The 19,515-nt window shown below is 30.0% G+C and overlaps 1 protein-coding gene across 1 annotated transcript in view; it reads right to left on the bottom strand.

Moving 5' to 3' along the window:
- LOC129919942 (venom dipeptidyl peptidase 4) overlaps positions 1–9,038 on the bottom strand; it is a 105,691-nt gene extending 96,653 nt beyond the window's left edge. The window contains exon 1 of the mRNA XM_056001056.1: positions 8,744–9,038. The gene's annotated coding sequence lies outside the window, so the exon portion shown is untranslated. The remainder of the gene's footprint in view (positions 1–8,743) is intronic.
- Between the last annotated feature and the right edge of the window lie 10,477 nt (positions 9,039–19,515).

Below are 19,515 nucleotides of genomic sequence, written 5' to 3'. Positions count from 1 at the left end.
TCTAGGTTGAAATATGTTTACTGGAGAATTAGTATTAGCAATAGGCAAAGTGATGTTGGTTGGGTTTTGAGTTTGAATTGAGTTTACATTGATGTTATTATTAGATAAACTTTCAGTGTTTATTGTAAGATTATTGTTGTGAACATGAAACTGCATTTCTTCCTGAATAGACATTGAAACAGGGTTTTCAAGAGCATTGACCGAAGTTTGGTTGGTAGTGGGAATCGTGGAATTAGAAATTTCAATATTGATCAATTTATTTAAACTATCTTTGGTACTTTTTAACTCATTCTCCAAAGCTGCGAAATGATTGTTGCTTTCATCAAAATTATTATTGCTTATTGTTAATAAATTCTCAACTTCATTTGAAAGTTTGAGAACGGATTCAGAAATTTTGTTATTAGTTGAGTTATTAAATGTATTGTGATTATTAATATTTTTATTAATCAATATATTTTGTCGTAACAGAAAATATTAAACAAAATTATGATAGTTTTAGGGTAGATATTTTTTCGAAATTTCAAACGCCAATACTAATTAAAGAAATGTTTTAGATCACTCACTAAGGATTTTACAATTTTCGGCTCTGATTTCGTCAGCTTTGAGGTATTTATCGGCGGTTTAAAATATAAAACATATACAGTTATATTTATTAGTTTTTGTTAAATTGATTATCGAAGGATATTTTAAGTGATCTAAGCTTGCTTAAATATTTAATTTGCCTTTAGACAAGCTTGCTTATATTCTTATCTATTTTATCGGTTTAGTCAAAATTAAAATAGTATTTGGATTCTAAATCCATACAAAACTCTACAACACAGCTTAACTTTTAGCCTATCAATGCCTTATATTATCGAACGAATCAAAATAATCCTAATCCAGCATAGCGGTTGCTAAAAATATCCCCAAATATAGGAAAATAGTTGGTTTGAATACCACTTTTCACTTTTCATTTTCGTTCATGTTCTAAAACTTCGACATTTTGCAAATCACATAACAATTTCTTGTTTAAGTTTTGAGCTCTTGGGGGGGGGGGGGGGGTCATGACCCCGTGACCCCCCCCTGTATACGCCGTTGTTTAAAGCAAAATAGGTGTTTTTGTTTAGAATAAAATAGTTTTTAACGGATTTTTTTTATTTGCAAAAAATATTTTTTTATAATTTGTAATGGAATGCAAATGCTTAAAAAAGTGATTTTTTACAACCTTGAAAAATGGGTTGCAGATTGTCTTAGTATCTTAGGATTTTGTATTGCAAAAGCTTTAAATCATAACTCAAATTTTAAGAATAAACTTTGTTTTTTGTTTACTCCTTGAAGGATTTAAAAATCGAAACTTCAAATGAACGGCAAACGAATATTTTTTTTTTAATTGTAATTGTATGCATTTATAAAAGTAGTTGTTTTATCGCGCGATTTTTAAAACAAAAAGAAATAAATAGGTTTTGATTGCAAAATCGGGATAGTAAAAATTAGACCAAATAAAAAACGATAGATTTTTCTAAATTCATTTTATTCACCCAAATAACATAGGTTGTACAAATTGACCTGACAACCAAAATGTTGTCATTGTAACCTTTAAACAAATATAATTTATAAAAAAATTAAAGTAGGTAATATTTGTTTAAAACAAAAAAAAAAAAAAATAAACTTAAAGCCAAGTAAGAAGATCGCGCTCAATTTTAGGTGACTTTTTTTTCTCCGTTTTTCTTGATTTAATTTTCGTCGGCTCAATTCTGACAGATAAAAAAATGTGTAGTTGAAAAGAAATGTGTTATTTTCTAGATGAATCTGCGCTCAAACCCAGCTAAGGGAAAAAAACGAAGGGAAAAAACAGTTTTACTCATTTTTTATCTATTTTTAATGATTTTTACTTGCTCTATATTACAAGTTAGTATTGGTTTCGCGTAGAAAAAAAATTTGAGGTTTTAATCAAAACCAACATTACGATGATGGAGAAGATCAAAAAAGTGGTTTTCATCATGCCGTCCGTCGGTCTGTGCGTCTGTGCGCCTGTGCGTCCGTGCGTCTGTGCATCTGTGCGTCCATCTGTACATCGAGCTAGGGCCTAAACGGATAGATGGATTTGCTTGAAACTTGGTACAGATGCTTTTTACGTTATTCCCTAGACCAGTTGTTTTTTATTTATTTAATATCTTCTTTTTAACGCATATCTCCCATATAACGTTTTCGAGGTATTGCAATTTTCTCGAAAACGGCCCTAACGATTTTTAATAAAATTTGGTATACGTAATAGACTTATTGATTCTAACAAAACTGCGTCATCAAAGCATAAGCCAATTTTATTAAAAATTTACAGACATCATTTTGAAGTATAAAATGTAAAAAAAAAATTTAAACATTAAAAAAAAATTTTCATATTTAATTTTTAAACTTTCGATTTTTTTTTTTTTTTTATTTTTTTTCTCGACACTAAACAAAATCTTCCAATAGATATTTAAGATAAAGATACTGTGAACTACAAGAGCAAGTATACGTGCGACCCAGTCGTGCATTTTATTAAAAAAAGAGATTTTAAAATGCGGGATACCGATACGCTCCTATTTTTAACAACAATGCCAAATTCTTAAAATGCGGCCTAACTTCATTCAACTTATAAAAATTCCGACTTCTACTAAAAAAAGGGGATTTCTTGTTTTTGAATATTTTCTATATCTATGTAAATTTCTTTATTTAATGGTTCGATGCTTCCAATACAATGTAATGAATAAATGCACTTTCACTTTTTACTTTATCATGGCTGTTAAAAACATTCTAATTTATCTAAGGTATTTTATTCAATTAAAAATCATTTCTACTCAAATATTTCAACAAAAAGCTTTAAACAATATTCATAACAAAAAAGCAAAAGCCAGCTAAGCACAAGGTAGAAATACCTATCAAGAATAGAAATTTGTTACTTTAAATTCTTAGAATTTTCTTCCCTGTCAGCAAAGTACGTATCGAGAGAAAGTTTTATAGGATTACCCGTTGACGTTAGAGATCCACTGCATATGACACCATCTTCTTAAACTAAGATTAACTTAGGTATATTATCAGTTGGATTGCAGGTGGTTTTTGACATGAAGAGTTAAGACGTGATTTATAGCTGAAATTGAATTCTTGTTAAGAATACATCGCCGTCGATGCATTGGCTCTGAGGTCTTTATTATTAGAGAAGCTTTTGTATTTAATGATAATTTTATATTTATTGAGACACGTCCGATTGATTTCTTATGACTAACTTTATCAGTCACGCATATTTTTTGTAAACAGATTTTGTTATTGCCTTATTTAAATGTTTTCTTTCTTTAATTTTTTGTTCTACTCGTTTTTATCTTTTTAAATCTCAAATTTTGTTTTCATTTTTAACCACCAGTTGACCATTTAATTTAATACATACAAACAAAAAAATACCTGTGTTAATTTCTTCCCCAATTTACTTTAAAATTCCCTTCCTTCACAGTCCAAAGCTCTAAATGATCCAATCTAATAAATTAAAAATCTATATTTATTTTGATGGAGGTTCAGCTGACTTTTACACCAAACTGATTACAAAACAATTTATTACAACCCATTCAAGCTGAGCTAAGCTGGTAAAAGCTCTGTAACTAATCTCTTGGTGGTTTTCGCTGGGCTAAGCAATAACATAATCAATCAAAAGAAAAATTCATATTGTTACATTCAACTTCCGGTTGGAGTAATTTTTTCTCTCTTTCCTGTGTTCTCTTAATTACAAACATAAATCAAATAATTAATTGATTAGCCAAAAGAACCAATAATTAAAATTAATGAAATCCACTAACCGCCAAAAGTTCTCATACTCTTTCCATTCTGTGTGCATTTTTTTGTTCACTTGGGAAATCGAGTGAAAAATTCGCACCACTACCAAAAGCTGTGATATAAAAATAGCTCCCACATGTTATTCAAAAAATACTCCTCCTCCTTCCAGACTTGAATTAGTGTGCGATTGCAGACACCTGTCATAAAAATGCCTTAAAGCATATTTTAGCAAGAAAAAAAAATAAAATTAAAAAAAAAAACATAAAAGAGATTTATTGAGATTAATCTATTAATAGGTTTTTTGACTGTTTTTGTTGTTGTTGTGTGTTTGCCACATGGGGGCGCTTGTGTATTTGTATTGATTCATATTTTTCAGTTATTTTTTTTATCATTTTTTTTTTTACAAAGAGGAAATCGACTAAATGCGTTGGCTTCTAAATCGAGAGAAAAATATGGAAAGCAATTAAAATATTTAGCAGTTTTGTAGTTTCGTAGTTCATGCAAAAAAAAAAAAAAAAACGAGAGAAAAAAATAGAAAAAAAGTTCTGTTCTTTTACTTTATAATTTTTTTTTCTCTCTCTCTTTGTGAAAATAAATTAATTCGAAAGTTGAAGAACTTCCATTGCGCTACAAATAACAGTCGAGTATACAGCAGAGTTGTGCAGTAGTCATTCATCATATAAACCTATATAACAGTTGTATATAAGTTGCATTAATTAAAAAAGATGAAAAAAAAAAACATACTTCAATGTGCAACTGGGTTAATGTCAAAAGTCCCACATTCTAGACATTTTGAAGTATCTCAAGTTAAGTTTTTTTTTTTTACTTCTTTGGATTACCTACACACGTTATCCGGAGAGTGCAAATGTTATGGAGTTAACTATATACCTACTGCAGAAACTTGTTTCTATGTTTTTTTTTTTTTTGTGGAAAATTTTACAGTAATGACTTGGAATTCTACTCGACATATACAATATATTGACATATGTGATGTTGCGGTTTATATATAACGAAGCCTATTATATGAGTTGACTCTGACTCTGAAGCTGCAGCTATAGTCGTGTGTGCATGATGAACTCTTGTGGTATTTTATAGTTTTCAAAGAGAGGTGTGAACTTTATGATTTTTGCTTGTGTGAATCTTAAAGTGTGGTTTAGGTTTAAGAAGTAATTTCTAAGGTAAAAGAAATAGAGGCTTTGGTCTAAGTTTGTTAAGTTTTTTTTTTTTTAATTTTACAAAAGTTTATTAATGTCAATTTTTTCAATTAAATTTTTCTTTCTGTCAGTTAATTTGTTCTTTAAATGTCACCCATCTGTCAATTTTCATCAGTAAAAAATGCCACTATCTGAAAAGTGACATTTAGCTTCATTTAACTGCAAAAAAGCATATTGTACCTATAATTCAGACATTATATTTCCAATATTTCACTATCCATGAATTCTTTTTTTTTTTTTTTCTTGGATTTATTAAAACAATAAGAAAATAGAATTGTATCTTATCTGAGAATGAGACAGTATATAAATTCGGTACGTTTTGCATATCTTAAACAAACATACCTTACACTTTAATTAACGTTAATTTTCTCTTCTTCTGTTCGTTTTCTTTTGATAAAGATTTATTTGCATTTTTTTGAATAAAGAAAACAAAGATAACTTTAAACAAATCTCGTTACTCTTTAAACAACACTATCAGTATCAGTGTTCGTGTTTCGTGTACTTTAATACCTAAATAAAAATATGTAGTAGATTTGCAAGTTCCAAGCCTAAATTCTTTTGTTTTTTTTTTATTGTATTATATAGGAATTCAAATAAAATGGTTATATCATTAATTTTGTCACTTCTGAAGTGAATATAAAACTTATGGTCACGAAAAGTTACATTGTTATTGATTAATGGTCTTTTTTGTATATAAATCCGTTGACAAGACAACAAAGTGTTGTTAAGATTTTATTATATCAAACGGGTTTCAGTTCTTTTTGTGACACTTACGGTTACACCCTCTTGATAAATGTCTTGAAAGAGAAATAAAATATAAAAGTGTTGTGTTCATAAATGATTCAATATGAATCATTGTTACAACTCTGTTAGATAAACATTATGTATTTACAATTTTACATACGTATTACCATTCGCTTTTAATATTTATATTTCAATTTTCTCATTAAATAGTTTAACATTGATAACATTCCCGTTTAAATACCAAAACTAAGAATTTCTATAGTCAAATCAAAATATAGAAAAATCTTGCAATATTGGCCGATTTTTGGCAACAATATTTCACCAATTTTCTATCAACCATGTAAACATCCAATTTTATCTCTCAAAAGTGACAGAATAAGAAAACTGAATGCTGAAAATATTTGCTTTTGATTGTACCAGAAGTCCTTAGGCCTACCTTTTTTCTTATTTCGCTAACGTATTAGAACGTTGTATGTTTAAATACAACGTTATTTTCAAATAACATTGGTTGGCAACGAAAATAGAGCTTGAACCAAACCCTACTTTTGTAAAGAATTTTTGTGTGCTGAGTCCGAATCCAAAGTCGAAATTTCACTAACACGTCACGTTTTGAAATACTTGAATATTAACAGGTCAAAAACGCATTTTTTGTGTACATTTGACGTCGAATTACATCACCGTTAAGTATTTTTTTTTTGCAAAACTACTTATGCAATCTCGAAACGCCATATTAAAACGTCCTTAAGGTATTAATCTATTTTTTTTTTTCTCAAACATGTTGAAAAAAGAAATTCATGATAAATACCTCAAGATCTTGCTTGTTTTATTTTTCAAAGTAATGAATGGTTTTTTGAACAAAATTTCAGTTTGCGTCTTCTGATTTTCACTTAAAAAAAAAAAAACTAAACGGGAAAATACATAATATATTTTTGACTAAACATCAAAAAGAACTATAAATTGTGTGGATCAGAATCAAAACCCATTATATCCACTTTTCAAAAAAAATGACTTAGGTATGAGGTTTTGTTTCTAGTATTCAAATACATACGTTGCGCCCAAGTTTGAGTCTCTAACTGCATTTTTTGGCGTAGAAATCAGACCACAAAGTTAGAGGTTAATTTCAAAACCCATTTTATCCACTTGAGTTTTTGTTTCAAAACCCATTATATCCAAACAATTTTATTCGCATCAAAATCCATTATATCCATTCAAAATATTATTTCTAAAATAAATTTGAAATTCAAAAACCATTTTATCCATGGGATGAGATTAGATGGGAATATCCGATAATTTATACGGATTTTTGAAAAAAAAATTTCGGCATTTAGGTTTGAATTTATTTGTTCAAGAAAGTAGGCGTAGTTAAAAAAAAGGAAATAAAGTTTTCTCGTTTTTAATTGAGTTTTTTTGAATGCCATATTTTCTTATTTTGGCCTGAAATTCAGAGGTGATTTTCAAAATCCATTATATCCATATTTGTTTTGGGTATAGCTCTAAAACTAAAACCCTCAGATCACGATTTCTGGACTTGAATTGTAGGGAATCCTAATTGAATCAATCCTGCATTTAAAAAAGTACTAAAAAATGTTTCATTTACGAGATACAAGTTTTTCTCGATTTACTCGAAATCAAAAAAAGTGGATAAAATGGGTTTTGATTCTGATCCACACAATTGAAAATTAGTTTTTGAGACTTAAAGCGAAAATAGTGATGAGTGTAGCTCCAAGACTAGACGTGAAAGAATAAATCTGTAAACAGTTTTGAATTCAGCACGCTAAATTTAATTCACTTAACAAAGTTCTTGCTCCCGACTTTTTTTTGTTTTTTTTTTTTTTTTTGCGACCAGTGTAATTGGACGATAGTAATTAATCTTAGTCTTTGGCACTCTTAAGGGACAAATTAAGTGTAAAAACAGCTTTTTGAAAGTGAGTCAAGTTAGGTTTTTTTTTAATTCTTTCTAAAATCCTAAGAATTGGAAAAAAACCAAAATTAACGAAGAAAGTCGTAAATACCTATATGGAAATTAAAGTCCCCATTAAAAAATTGAAACCTGTCAAATCACACTTAAATTTTTTCATAATCGAGACTCTAGATTTTATAGAAGATGAATAAATCAGGGCTAAGTGTTTTGTTTTAAAATCTTCTTTAAAAAATCTTTTAAATCACGCTTACCAGTAGAATTATTTATATTTAAAGATTGTTTCTTGGGAGAAAGACTCAATACGTTATTGAATTGAATTGAACTAGAACATTGCCCATAAAATTGAAAATTGTATACCTACCTATTATTCTGTTATAGTTGTTTGAAATTTCCATGACAAATTTAGAAAAAAAATTCCCCATCAGATACGCTATTTTTACCAATAATCCACAAAAACACATTTAAATTATGAAAAATACAGAAAAAAACACCTTCGAAATTGTTTCCTTCATAAAAAATAATTTATTAACAAAAAAACAGATAAACAACAGCAGCAAAAAAACCGACGTCACACGTTCACCCAAACAACGTTACACATAAATAACAACCGATAAGTTATTTACTTAAAATTAAAAAAATATTAATAAATCAATAAAATTACTTAATCTACCATATATATAATTAAATCAATTTCTCTTAAAAAATCTCACACTGGAATTTTTGATTTAATTAACAAGTACCAATCAAAAGGTATGCAGTTTTATTGAAAAACTAACAGATTCATAATAGACACTCAATTATTATAAATCGCCATCAAAAGCTGGAAATAGTATTGCTACAATTCATTTAAATTTTGCATATTTATACATTTATTTATGAACAAACAGACAAACACTATATAATCATCGGATTAAATAGAAAAAAAAATTAATGGAAATACTAAGTTAACACCCTTGGCCTCTTGGGTAATCAAGAAAAAAACACCGATAGACTTTTTCCTCTGAGTTATTACAAATCTGAGGCATTTATTGGTTATACTCTGGGAAGGGGGTAAAGTGACGCACAAATCACAAAATAAACACACCTTGCTCAGAACGATCGGACGTTAAAGATCGGCACCAAACGATAACGACTTTTTTGTTCGTAATATTTTTTTTTTTCAAACTTGTAGAAAAAATCGCGACTAACAACGACAACACGGCGGCGGACCACAAACTGCCGTCATCAGACTGATCTAAGTCGTTTTCGTTGAATCAAATTGAACTTTGCAGGTTCCTCCATGTGCCAATGGATGCCGCATCCAGAGGAGATTTTCACTCTCCACGAGATTTTTTTTTGGTGTCGTTTTGGATGTCGTAGTTGCCTATATAGTTTGGATATTGCTAGCTGTGCAGTTTCTCGTAGTACGATACGATACACGCGACAATATGGAAGCTTTTAGTGGAAAATATCTTAGAGGCACCAAAGACTGCTGAGGGAGAACAGCTAAACAAAAACTACACAAACAACTACGATCAGATAATTTTCCTGTTTTTTTTTTTTTTTTTTGTTAAATAAACTGAAACTGTGCCGATCGACGGCGGAGGCAGAACGATGGATACAAAGTACCATTTAAGAGGCCAAATGTACGGTTCAGCTGAACTTTAGTCTTATATTTTACAGTAGTTTATTATAAGTTAACGAACTTATTAAATGAAATGGTGGCAAATGGTAACGTTTTAGTTTTTATTAATTTTTTGCCTGAAGACAAAATTATTACACGCTATTTCTGTGTTAGTAACAAGTTTGTCGATTTGTTGATAGATTCAATTTTTATGTGATGCGATCATTAAGTATTTCTGAAAAGATGAGGATAGTAGAAAAAGCAAATTTAATTAGGTATAGTGGTAGCTATGATTAAATGAAAAAATTTCGGTATTGAAATTAATGTTAGAAAAAAAGTTATGTATACGCCCGAGTGTATTATTTTATTTTTTTATTCTAAACAGATTGTCGGCTAAAAACTTCTGATAAAAATGTGTTCTAACTGAAACTGGAATGACGTCGAAGCATTAATCATTGACAACATTATCTTTGGAAATAAAAAGCGCATTTGAAGGAGGAAGTATTTCAATATTAAGGTTTTTTTCATAAATGATTTTGAAAAAAAGCTTGACCACACTGGAAGGGTATGCGGTAGCGGTACGGATAATTCTATGCAAAAATTGTCAACTGGAACATTAATGTTCAGATGTGCAATTTTTTTCATTTTTTTCCGGTGTGGTCAAGCCTTAAGATATAAATTGAATGGATAGTAAAAAACGGGATTTTAAAATCGGGATTTTAAAAAATCAAGATTTTAAAAAACAGTATTAAAAAAACGGGATTTTAATGGCAGGAATTTAAAAAACAAGATTATGAAAATCGGGCTAGGGTTCAGATGTTCTTCGGCTCTCAAAAAGCAGTAGATTGGTGCTTCGGTGGTGGTTCGTACTCATGACAATCTTTAGCGCTGGAAAGTGAAAAGCAAGTTTAATTGTTAGGTGCATGACATGATTGATTGAATTTTCAGTGTTGAAATTATTTATTTAAAAAAAAAAAATTACGTATACACCCGAGTGAATAATTTAATTTTGTATTATAAACAAATTGTTGGCTCAAAACTTTGGAACAAAATGAACTCTTAATGAAATTAGAATGACTTTGAAGCATGAAACAGTTATTGACAACCTTATTTGTGGAAATACCTTTCATCACTATCAAGGAAGAGTTCTACGACCTCTTATATCGAGCCCAAACATTTTTAAATTCAATTTTAAATATAAATCTAATAAGACAAAAAGAGGCTATGTCCTGTATATTTCTAAATTTTTAAATTGTACCTACAAAATATTAACAGTGTTATTAAAAATAAATTTAAAAACGAAATTCCTCATTGATAGCGCTGTTATTGCCTTACTTATAGAAAAAATTACAAGTGAAGATCTCTAAATTAGAGAAAAAAAAAATATTAAAAAAAATCTCTCCAACCTTACAAAAAAGAAAGAATCATTAAAAATATTATCTCTTCTCTTTTGCAATTTTTGTATAGGTAGGTACCTATTTTACTTTGTTATTTTCTTACTCCATCTCACGAGAAAAAACAACAAATACGAACTTTTTTCATGCTGAAACCTACAAATTAACATCTTTCTTCATTAAATACAATTTTTTTTTTTATTATCTTCTTTCTTAATTTATCTGAGAGATTTGTTTTTGTCTGTTTACTTTGGGCACCTCTTTCTTCGCGGCACCTACTTTTGTTTGGCTTTTAGCCTCCGAAGAGTTTTTTTTTTGTGAATTTCTGTTTGTCCAAAAATACAAAAGACCAAACCAAAATCTCCACCTGCATATACCCTCTACACCATCATCATCCAATTCAGACCAGAAGATCAATGTACCATAAAAAGTCGACGTCGGTCGTCGAAGAGTCACCTTTTAGAGAGATGTAGAAGAATCTTCACAAAAGAAGCTGAAAGTTTTTTTCAGGTGATTTTTTTTTTGTTGTATTTTCAAACCGACAACACCGGTTGCGAAGAGATTTCTATGTGTACAAACTTCAACTCACCTGATAGAAAGTAAAAGTACATTTCAACGGATTCATGCTTTTGAAGTTTTTTTTTCTCTCGTTTCTTTTGGGTGAAAACAATAGAAACAAAAATCTATCTATGGAGAATAGAGAGTAAAAGATATACGAGAGTTATACATACTAGTAGTTTGCAACATAAAATCAACTTTTATCTTAACCTTTTTTGTTCACCTTTTTTTTATTGTTTGGAAAGATTTTTAATAGTCACATAGGTACCCTTCTTCTGCGTTAAGAAATCTGTAAATATTTCATCGAACAAAATAGTGGAACAAGTAATCATTTCAGTACTGCGTAAATACATTTTCTGGTTTCACTCATTTATTATTTAAAAGAGATTAGAATAACTAAACTGTTATACTGTTATACAAACAATATTATTGAACCCTTTTAAAAAGGAATCTAGCTTTTGTATGCGGATATTAAGTGTGCAATAATAACTACTATAACACTTCTTTAATATGCATTTCAAGCAATCAGCAATATATTCATCTCTCAAACGTCAAATTGTCTAAGAATCTGACATTTATAATTTCGTTAAAAGCAGGTAGGGAAATTGAGTCAATTAATTTTCTAGTTTTATTAGAGATTAGAGTCAATTTAGTTTTTTTTTCATGATTAAACGTAAGCCGGTCTTTTATAAACCTCTCAACTTTACATCTGTCAGTCTAATCAAATTATGAATTGCCCTTATTGGTGAAAGCATATTTTTATGAATCTACTCTCTTGCGTATGACAGACTAGTAAACTGTTATACTCGAAAGTCACTAGGTCCAGGTTTTTTGTCAGCACTTGGTGCCACAAATTTACTTTTTATTTATTTATTAAATTACCAACTTAGCAGAAAAATTGTTAAACTTATCAATATAATTTGACAGATCTTGAAATTATAGGTACTCAATATTTTCTTGTCAAAATGATAATGTCCCCACGGTGAAAAGGGCTAAAGACAACCAAACGTCAAAGTTGTCAGAAATTGTATTTAATTGTTCAAATTGGACTCACTCCACCGACTAATTTTGGATTTCTGTGAGTCCAAAGATTTTAAATGACGGTGTTCACATTGGCCATACTCCGCCAATTCATTTTGACATATCTATGTTGCTTTTTCACTTGGACTTCATAAAAGCTGAAACACAATCACGCTTCAGGGCGTCGCTTCGTTGCGTTACGTTGAGAAATCCTCAAAGCGCGCTTCTGTCACTTTGACTTTGAACAGCTGATTGCAACATAAAATCTGCTGTCAAATAAAAAAAACACACTCACTCACAAAATTATTGGGCCAAGTCTTTATCTTGATTTAATTGTGGAAAAATGAAAAAGGATATTAATGTGTTTAAAAAATGCATAGAAATTTGTTTATTCTTTAATCCGATATTTATAAAAACAAAACCAATCAAAATATATTGTTTTTAACAATAAAACTCAGTCTAAAACATTATTAAATTTTTTTTGTTTTTAATACGTAAATTGTTTTGATTTAAAATATCTCGATGTCGTTTTTTTTGTGCAAAATCTATATAGAGAAATTAAAAAACACACCTAGGTTTGCAATAATTTATTTTTTTTAATTCACATTTGGCGCAATAATAATGTGGGTGACTGTAACTATGTCTGATAAATGTCAGAAAGCGAGCAAAAGTTCAGTCTGGTTGAACTTTTGCTCGCTTTCTTACGTTTCCTTACGTTTGTCAAAAAAAGCGTACGTAAGAAAAGCGTCATTGTGTGAGGATACACAGATTTCCTATAGTTGAACTTTTCGCAGTTGTCAAAATCGACGGCAAAGCGTGATTGTGTTTCAGCTTTAATGAGAAAGAGATTGCCAAAGGAAGGAAATTTTAAGCTCATTTAAAACTTGCGCTCAAAGATTTTTTAAGTAAGACAAAAAATCTCATCTGAGCGCTCACTGTTTTTGTATGAGATTTCGGAGACGAACATTTTTTGGATTCAATTTCTCAGTTTTTTTCTCTTTCTTTAATTTTTTTTTTTTTTTTTTTTTGTCATTGTTTTGGTTTTTTTTTTTTTTGGTGGTGTGCAGCTATAAAAATGCTAAAAACATGTAAAATTTAATGAAAATTTGAAGAAAATGTTATTATTTTGAGCTTTCTTCACAAAATAACTAATTTTGAAATAATTTTTTATCACAATTTAATATTTGAAGAAAAATTGCACTTGTGTGAAGTGGGAGTTGAAAAATTGGATTCATGTGAGAAACTCGTTCCACAAAATTATTTTCCTCTCTTCCAAAATGACATTTAGCCTTCAGAGATCTCTTCTTGGTGGGACGCGCCTAATGAATCGGTGGAGTGAGTCTCTAATGTGAACATCACCGTCATTCGAAATCTTTGGATTCACAGAAATGTCAAATGAAACGTCAATGAAATGTCAATGAAACAAAAAAATTACTGACAAATTTGACGTTTGGTTTTTTTAAGTCCTTTTCATTAATTTAGGACTTAGAAGAAGAAATGCTTCTTTTTGAAAAAGTGTATTTCACTCATTTAGATCCAACTTTAACCCAATTGTGTCCCACTGTATGAAGTTTAGGAAATTTGCGTATGGTTTAACTAAAGCAAATTGTGCTGCTGCGTTTCTCATATACTTGACCTAAAAGAATGTTTAGTTAAGTAGCCAGAGAGCTTGTCCGCTTGACTACTATTGAGGAATTTCTATAGCAATTCCGAGAGAGTTATACACACACAATATAGCACCCTTAGGACAATCACCTTTGTTCGGGTTTTTAACTTCTTTTCACTTTTGTGCGTGTTTCTTCTGTTTGTGTTGGCTCTCTATGTGTAAGTATGGATAGTATCTTTTGTATCTTTCAGGGTTATTATAGAACCATGCGGAGGAGGTTATTCGTTTTTATTTTTTTTATATTCATCTTAAAGTGGGTCACACCATTGAGTGAAAAAGTAGTCTTTTCATCATATATAACAGCTTCTGGTTCTTTTCGTCCATCTTCTTTTTTTTTTTGCATCTTTTCTGGTGGTGATGTTTGTTCTCTGTATAGGAAGTATAATTTATTGCTATTTTCATTCAGAGTTTGTGTCTCTTGAATTATGAATATATGGTAAAGCGCCTGCTGTCTATTGACGGTGAGGCGAGTAATGCTTTAAGCGTGTCAGTTTTATGTCCAGTCCAAAAACACTCACTCGTACGGACACTAATCTATGCGTCCTTCAACTTGAAGATGAATGCTTTAGATCACATTGAAAACTCACAGAGAGAGGGGCATAATTTAACATGCGTTTTCCTCAGAGGGATGGCTTTTCACGTGTGGTTTCATGGTTTGATGTGTAATAAGGGGAGAGGGGGGTTTGAGGGGGGTAACATCATACATCAATGCGGTTTGTGGTGCCTACATATTCTCTGAGGACACATATCGGACATCATACTGACTGGCCCGAATTCTATAGCCATTCATATGAAATGCGATGGGTTTTTTTTTTCAAAAGTTTTTCTTCAAAACTATGCAAATAGTTATAACCGCACGGACCTGGCCTGCCTGCCTGCCTTGCCTATAGAGAAAATAAAAAGTTTGTTTCATAACATTTTTGTTGTCAATATTGATGTAAGGTCATTTGAATTTTTTTTTTTTTGCTCCTTGGTGAATATTCTGCACGTGTTTTTTGTGTAACTTATTTTTTTTTAACATTTCCTTTTAAGAAAAAACATCTCATTTCTCTTATTTATTTACATCCGTAAAAATGATATAAAATTGTTTGACCTAGTTTTTTTTTTTTGGTTTGCTGTAAATTGGGGGTTAAGTGTGATAGATTGGTATTGATATACGAGGGGATAATGGATGAGAGGGGGGTGAAATGATGGAAACTTTCGCTGGCGATCTGATTTTAATAAATCATCATCTGTCAGTAAATGTGTCTTATCGGCAAAAAAGTTGGGAATTTTTGTTTACTCACAACAAAGTTAAAAATTATTGTGGTTTTTTTTTGAAGGGGGATGTAATTTGTATGGATTAACTTTATGAGCTTATAGTAGTAATTAATTTTTAATACACTTCGCTGTACAAACAAGTTATATAAGACATACCTAAATTTGTAAAAATAATAATTTAAAGGGAGAATTAAAAAAAACTCTGATATCTAGATGTTTCTTAGATCAAAACACTATAATCCAACGAAATTAAATTAAATTTTAACTTTTCTTTAAAAATACAAACATCATTAATTAATTTACACTCATTTAAAATGCAGATGACACAACAGTCAACATGCGACCTTTGCGGTATGTCGTGAATAGGTTGACTTGACATCACTGAATTTATTAATCTAGTAAAAAAATAATTTAAAATGTTAGCTCTAGTTTGATATTTATGTAAATAGCCTAAATAAATTAAAAGTCATTCCGGGAACGCTTTGTGGGAAATTTTCTATTATTAAAATTGTATTTTCGTTTACGGTGTTATGATAATTATGAGAATCACCGCAACATATCATTAAAAATGTATGGTTTATTTTCATATGGTGAGATAAAAAACTTAAACATTGAAGATCAAAATGTCATTCCGGGAAAACTAATTTTGACTATGACAGATTTACATATTATAGTGTTCTTGACATGGCTTTGAATAATTGTGCAGTTGTTATGAACTAGCGCTTTATTCTGTATTTAAAGTAGTATTATTATTAGTTATTTACTAATACTTTCGTGAAAATTATTTAAAATAAAATTTTTAAAAGGAAACCTCGTATAAAATATCGTCACCCGGGCGCCAGTTTTCGGTAGTTTAGATAATAACGATGAGCTCCTGGGTCCATTCCATTTTCATTTAATGGCTGCCACCAATGTGTTTCTGTTTGTTCGTTGCCCAAGTGACTCATTGAAAATGGATAAGCGTCAATCATGCCACTTTTAAAATACTTTTTGTAAAGATGATATATTTTTAATTTAACCTTTACCACATCGCAAAATGGAAAAGTTTTCCGTACACGTTTCATGAACACCCTCTAAAATCAACTTAAGTAAATATGTTTATTTGGTGCTAGAAAGTGAAAAAGGAAAATAAAAAACAATTCAAAAAATTTTTTTACTATTTTAATAGATATATTTTTTGCAAATATACTCCCACCTTTTGCAGTCAATTTAGTTAATTTTATCGTCAAAATTAAACATGAAAAGTTTTAAACATTTACTAGGTAAGGTACATTCAAATGGTAAGCTTTACCTACCACACAAAATTGTGCAGGAAAGCTTACCTCATTTTGGTAAAGTTTTTTAATACAAATTTTAACAGCTCATTTTTACCAATTTACCACGTTTACCACACTTACGCACTTCATGAATTCCGCTACAGCTACAGCTTAAAAGTATTTGAATCCCCAACTCATTTTTGTTAAAAGAAAAAAGGTGAAATAATTACTTGTACACAGAGAAAAAAAACTCAAGGTAAAATCAAAGGGAAAAATTGATAATTTTTTTAAAATAATGATTCTCAACCTTTTATTTTGTTTTTTTTTTCTCAATTCGATTTGTACTGGGGTCGAATTACGGCACACGATTACGATCATACATTAACGTTTTGACTATTTCTGTCTCTATTTAGCTATAAGAAAACGATAAGGACACATAGCAACCATTCGTTAACGAACGTATGTCGTAATTCGACCCCTGGTTTCGTTTTAAAATGACAAGAATTATACTTTTTTGATCTAAACAATGTAAGAACTAGATGTTTTAGTTTTGATTCAACATGAAACACGGTCTTTACATTTCAAACAAAAGGATTTCCCTTGTGAATTGAAAAACACAAAATCGTTCCTGGTTCAATTTCCGGCTGTGGTTGGAAGTTGGAAGCAATTAAAAAATAAGATTAAAACATTTAGAGAAAAGAGCGAGAGAGAGAGGGAAGTGCACAGAGAAGATAGAAAAGTGCAAATTTGGCGTAGATTTTTTTTAGATAGATAAAAAAGTTGTTTTAACATGAACGAAATGTTGTCTCTAAAGGAATGGAGTCCTTTTAAAATAATCCGAAATACCTATAATGAATCATGTTTACTTTTAATAATTTTACCTTGTTTTTTTCTGTGTAATTTTTTGTTGTTCGACCCTGTGAAAAATTTTTGCTTCGACAACACGGCTTTTGCCATGTTAATTGACTTTTACAAAAAAGATTTCCAACGACTGCCAGTAACAGAAACAAAACGAGCTCCCGACTGCTTTCTTGTTAACAAAATATAGTAAACTTTATGAATGAAAACTTTGCTAAACTAAAGCGACATATCCCAGCTACCAATTTTGCTTCTATAAAGCTTTACGGAAGCAAAAGTAGCATCAAAAAGGCTTATAGCCTGTTTTCATAATAGCCCAAATGAGATAATTTCGCAAATTTTCTCATTTCGAATGTCAAATTGCATAGAAAAAAATTTAATTTGAAATCTTGGGTCGAATTACGATCATACGTTAACGTTTTAACTATTTATGTCTCTATTGAATCAGTAGAAAAAAATAGGGACACATAGCTGAACTGACCTAATTTGAACTCATCTAATTTTGGGCTCTAGAGAAAACAGGGATGCAACAGAAACTGTCAAAGACAAATCTGACAACCCCGGCCTTGATGAAGAGCCAGATACAAATTTTAAATTTAATAAAACACGGGTTTTACCTAAATTAATTTTCGTATGAATTTATTAGCTAAATTATTCCTGTAAAGACTCTTGTTAAATTGATTTTTTTGTTGTTAAAAAACATAACTTTATAGTTTCCAAAAATAGGTGTGTTTTTTTGTTTATCTATATAGATTTTGTGCAAAAAAACGACATCGAGATTTTTGAAATCAAAACAATTTACGTGTTAAAAACAACAAAAACTTTATCTGTATAGATTTTTGAAAAATGCAGATAATTATCCAGATTTTACTTTCTCTCGATAAAAACAGTAGTGCCAAGGTAGTTTAACTGTTGTGTTCATACAGAAATATCTGAAAATATTAGGTGTGTTTTTTATTACCACCGGTCTTAACTGGACAAAAAAAAAACGCCTCGGGGCTTAACCTGAAATCTTGGCAGCACTGTATATTGAATGTTCCGAAAACAGCAGACACAACAAAAATTTAGAGTTGTCATATTTTTCGCTTTCGTCATTTTCTTGTATTTTTCATGTATGTTTTACAAAGAGATACAAAAATGTATGCTAGCAAAACTATTTTAATACATTTTGTCCTTCCAAACGTGAGTTTTCACGTTTTTAAACAAATTCTAAGCAATTTATGAAAAAATTTGTTTGGTAGCACAGATTTAAAACTCTTCAAAAAGTTAAGCCCAGAGAAATCTCCGGGCTAAACAACTAATCCCAAAGGGGCTAAGGTGTTGTTATATTTGACATGTAAATTGCTTAGCCCAGACTGCGTTTTTTTTTTGTCTAGTTAAGACCGGTTGTAATAAAAAACACACCTATTAACAAAAAAAAAAACGAAGAAAACGAAGAAAACGAGGTTTGAAAAAAGCTCTCATAGAAAAAAATAATCAAAAATTTGTTTGACATGGTTGCATTGAAATGTTTATATGTGTGTATAAAATTACCAAAGTTTTTTCGAAAAATTAGAAATAAAAATAAAAAAGTTTTCACATTTGATTTTTTAAAAATCGAAAAAAAATTCAATATGGCTACCTTCAAACGCTTATAACACAAGAACGACGCAACTAATGATAATGGTCATGGTCTTAAAATGTAGCTAAGAATATACAGATAATTTTTGGTTTTTTGTGAAAAAACAATTTTTTTGAATCCAACATGGATGCCATGGCCATATGAACATTTTTGTTTGCATCCAACATGAATGTAATGGCCTTCATTGTATATATATTTCCATAGTACTATCATGAAGTAAAACGATCTTAGGAACTCTAGTGGTGACTTGAAAAATCAGAATTTGTATGAAAAAAACACACTGAGCGCCACCTCAAAAAAGTGGCGACATGAACTAATACTAAATTCGACTTCATGATAGTACTATAGAAATATATATACAATGATGGCCTTCCCACTTCGGAGTTAAAATAAAAAAAAAACAAAAGCAACATTTTTGACAGACAACTGCCAAAGTATATGTACAGTGGTGCCAAATGTTTGCATGGATTTCAAAAATCCCGATGTCGTTTTTATACACAAAATCTATATAGATAAACAAAAAAACACACCTAATGATTTCTTATGGAAAAACAAATTTCAAGTTCATCAAAGTGGACAGTTTGACTTTTGAGTACTTCCCTTCAAGCAAGAAAACTGAG

The sequence above is a fragment of the Episyrphus balteatus genome, chromosome 4 (genome assembly GCF_945859705.1).
Source record: "Episyrphus balteatus chromosome 4, idEpiBalt1.1, whole genome shotgun sequence".
Classification (NCBI taxonomy): Eukaryota; Metazoa; Arthropoda; class Insecta; order Diptera; family Syrphidae; genus Episyrphus; species Episyrphus balteatus.
Note: the sequence above shows the minus strand (reverse complement) of the source record. Positions and strands in the feature narration are given on the sequence as shown.